This window comes from Salmo salar, chromosome 02 (assembly GCF_965601325.2).
Source record: "Salmo salar chromosome 02, fSalSal1, whole genome shotgun sequence".
In the NCBI taxonomy this organism is placed as follows: Eukaryota; Metazoa; Chordata; class Actinopteri; order Salmoniformes; family Salmonidae; genus Salmo; species Salmo salar.
In genome coordinates this window covers 93,666,162-93,670,904 of record NC_138292.1, presented here as the reverse complement: position 1 = coordinate 93,670,904, position 4,743 = coordinate 93,666,162, and positions in this window count along the sequence as shown.

The window sequence follows — 4,743 nt, the reverse complement described above, 5'->3', positions numbered from 1 at the left end:
TACTGGCATGACCTAGAGAGATACAACCTACTGTAACCTACTGGCATGACCTTGAGTGTTACAACCTACTGTAGCGTACTGGCATGACCTAGAGTGTTACAACCTACTGTAGTCTACTGGCATGACCTAGAGAGTTACAACCTACTGTAACCTACTGGCATGACCTAGAGAGATACAACCTACTGTAACCTACTAGCATGACCTAGAGAGATACAACCTGCTGTAGCCTACTGGCATGACCTAGAGAGATACAACCTACTGTAACCTACTGGCATGACCTAGAGAGTTACAACCTACTGTAGCTTACTGGCATGACCTAGAGAGATAAAACCTACTGTAACCTACTGGCATGACCTAGAGAGTTACAACCTACTGTAACCTACTGGCATGACCTAGAGAGATCCAACCTACTGTAGCCTACTGGCATGACCTAGATATATATATATATATACAAGCATTTCTAAACGTTTTTCTCACTTTTATGGTGTATTGTGATGTCTTTATGAGCTATTGTCTGAAAATTGATAATTGAAAAAAAAAAAAATGTATAATAACCAAATGTGTAAAAAGTGAAGGGGTCTGAATGCATGTATGTTGTATGTTCTAGGGCAGATTTTTAAAGGAATAGTATTTTCTTTCTACCAATTGATTGGTTGAAATTTTATGACGTGTATTTGTTCATATAGACACACCCCATGTGTTTAATAAAATCAACTGTATGTGCAGAACTTGAACTGAACTGATGCTTCAAGCGTTTGATTAAATAATTAACACACACAAATGACTTGAGGAAGCCAGAGGTCAATATAACCAGAAGAAAATAACCAATTCCCCACCTGCTGCTGGCCTTCGTTAATTCTGACATTATGCTCCTGAAGTTTCCGGTAAAATAGGCAAACTTTTTCCATTTCCGTTTGAAGTGCCAATTTATCTTACCATTTCAACCGATCTGCGTGCCAGTTATGAACGAGTTACAACACCTGTTTGGCTCCGCCACTTCCTGGGTCGGTGAAGTGAGGTATTACATTTAAGGATTAAATCATTTAAGGAATATATCCGAGTCTCACGCTCATCACCTGTGGAATGCGGGGCTTCCAGCGAGGTGTGGATTTAATAGTATGTTGTATCTAGTTTCCCTCCTTCAGGGAACAGTAGTTATAGTCATAACGTGTGGATTTAATAGTATGTTGTACCTAGTTTTCCTCCTTCAGGGAACAGTAATTATAGTCATAACATGTGGATTTAATAGTATGTTGTACCTAGTTTCCCTCCTTCAGGGAACAGTAGTTATAGTCATAACATGTGGATTTAATAGTATGTTGTACCTAGTTTCCCTCCTTCAGGGAACAGTAGTTATAGTCATAACGTTAAGCTTGTCATATGATGAACTTTAACTTAAATACTGGATCTTGCTGTCGGACAGTTTTTGTATTCAGATCTCTGAAATGCTCTCTAACTACGTAACATTTATTGTCTCCTTATGTTATGCTGTAAAAACAGTTTTCATGGGCACAGAAATCCTAAATAATTTCAGTTTACTAAATCCAATGGTTCTAACCGAGAGTCACCTTAACTTTATTGACAACACCCAAATGGATACTGTGATTAATGCGGTTCTTAAATAATTATGCATAATACTTAATACTGTAGCTGTTTAGTTACAGTCACATGTTCAACTATCATCAGCTGATCCAGGAAATCATTTTCTGAATGACAGTCACATGTAGTTCTTCATTCATTACTCTGGTAAAGACAGTTATGCCGTGCTCCACGTTGGATCCAACATCCCTAACAAATCGATATTTATAATGTGTTATTGTCTGCTTGATTTACAGTAGGGTCTCGTTAGTCAGTTTGGAAACAGAGATACTTAGCTCATAATGTGTAGAGAACTGTTCCTTGATGGATAGGCTATTGTACAACACACAGAGCTATTTTCCTTTATTCAGGACATTTAGAATGACAACTCATTACAGAGTAGCCTAGTGGGATTATTCACAAAAGTATCTGGTGATCAATAAATGTTACGTAAAACAAGCTTATATTTTGTGTTGGATATTGCATCCAATTAATATTTTAATCAATGGCATTTCCTTAGAATTTTCCTTAGTCTTTCAGTTAATCTTCTGTTTGTTGTGTACTAAATATTTCTGTTTATTTTCATTTTTTTAATTAGTTTTTTTTCTGTGAAACCATTGTGTTGCATCCATGTCTGAAATGTGCTGTATAAATAAAGCTTGATTTGATTTCAACAAATTATCCCAATGACTGACCAATCAACACACTCTTGGTCCGACTTAGTATGAAAAACAGTATCAATCCCACTTTTGAAGGCGTGGTGGAGTGGTAAACACCACCCCCGGCTCTACCAGGGGCTTGAGGTGGTCTCCCACAGCTCTGATTATGTCATGGTCTGTGGCCTTGCTGTTCCATTTCTTGACTGCCCCTGCAACACAGAAAATAACACTTAGTAATATATAAAACACTCAAAGTAATGGATATGGAGCATCTATGGCCTCAGTTATACCTGGCATTAAAATGTGACTTCTGTCATCTGATCACTCCTAGCTGCATTAGGTTCAGATCTACCAGGATGGGCCTTTGAGCGGAGCAGTCAGGCCACTGAATATGCATAAGCAATGTAAAGAGATGGGGTGAATGAGTGGGGAAAAGTAAATTTGACACAAATGACCTTCATAATATCAAAGAACAAATGCGTGTGCCTGAGGGGAAATTAACTTTCATACAGCCAAAAGGGGTGAGAAATTACTCCAATATCAGTGGACAAGTTGCACTAATGTTAATAAACATAGATGATGGAACATATTCCCTTTTGCTGACGTGATGAACCGCTAAGGGAACATAAATATTTACCATCTAATCCATGTGTGACCTCTCACCTCTCTGGCTGTAGAAGTGTTCTTCCTAACCAGTCCCTCAACAGCTCTCTGACTGAGCTCCACCCTCACCGGGTCTTCAGAGGAGAGGAAGGCTGAGGAGAGATGGAATGATGAATGGATCAGTCAGTCAATAAAGTGTAGAGCTGCTGTCTATGCTGTCTGACAAAATCACTATTTTAGTAGTTCATTAAAGTAAATAAGGCTTTATGACTGCTGAATACCAACTATCAATCACTTAGATCATGTATTTTCAGGTAGAGATACATCCTTGGGACGTCCCTAGCCTGTTGAAGTTGACATTTAAAATGGTTAAGGTTAGGGGTTAAGGTTAGGGTTTAGGGTAGGGATGTCCCAAGGATCCCAGATAGCATTGACCATTGTGCATTCTTCTTTCTCTTTTACATAGCAGGTGATGGGTTCTGACTTCTGAACTTGAAAATATTAAATATCCTTATTATGTGAAATTGAATGAAACAATAATGTATGTTGATGCTAATATGATGTACAATATTCCATGATGTTTCTATATGATAACAATAGAGTAATATATTTAATATGATGTACAATATTCCATGATGTTTCTATATCATAACAATAGCGTAATATATTTAATATGTCATATACTCTTTTTTAACAGTTTCAATAATTCATTTTAATTAACTTAATCATTATGATTCAACATCAGTTCACCGTCTCACCTCATACTGTATTGGAGCAGCAGCAGCTGACTGCCCAGTTCAACAGTCAGTTCACCGTCTCACCTCATACTGTATTGGAGCAGCAGCAGCTGACTGCCCAGTTCAACATCAGTTCACCGTCTCACCTCATACTGTATTGGAGCAGCAGCAGCTGACTGCCCAGTTCAAAGTTAGTTCACCGTCTCACCTCATACTGTATTGGAGCAGCAGCAGCTGACTGCCCAGTTCAACATCAGTTCACCGTCTCACCTCATACTGTATTGGAGCAGCAGCAGCTGACTGCCCAGTTCAAAGTTAGTTCACCGTCTCACCTCATACTGTATTGGAGCAGCAGCAGCTGACTGCCCAGTTCAACATCAGTTCACCGTCTCACCTCATACTGTATTGGAGCAGCAGCAGCTGACTGCCCGGTTCAACATCAGTTCACCGTCTCACCTCACACGTCGGGCCCTCATACCACCCTCATGGAGTCTGTTTCTGACCGGTTGAGCAGACACATGCACATTTGTGGCCTGCTGGAGGTCATTTTGCAGGGCTCTGGCAGTGCTCCTCCTTGCACAAAGGCGGAGGTCGCGGTCCTGCTGCTGAGTTGTTGCCCTCCTACGGCCTCCTGACACTACGTTGACAGACACAGCAAACCTTCTTGCCACAGCTTGCATTGATGTGCCATCCTGGATGAGCTGCACTACCTGAGCCACTTGTGTGGGTTGTAGACTCCGTCTCATGCTACCACTAAAGTGAAAGCACCGCCAGCATTCAAAAGTGACCAAAACATCAGCCAGGAAGCATAGGAACTGAGAAGTGGTCTGTGTTCACCACCTGCAGAACCACTCCTTTATTGGGGGTGTCTTGCTAATTGCCTATAATTTCCACCTGTTGTCTATTCCATTTGCACAACAGCATGTGAAATGTATTGTCAATCAGTGTTGCTTCCTAAGTGGACAGTTTGATTTCACAGAAGTGTGATTGACTTGGAGTTACATTGTGTTGTTTAAGTGTTCCCTTTATTTTTTTGAGCAGTGTATAAAAACTACAGCTGAACATTTGTTCTGTTCTTTGTTAATTGTATGTGTATTAATCTTTTCTTACTTTTGTTGACACAGATTTCACCGCTCTTCACTCCTTTACTGCACATCGGCGGAAAT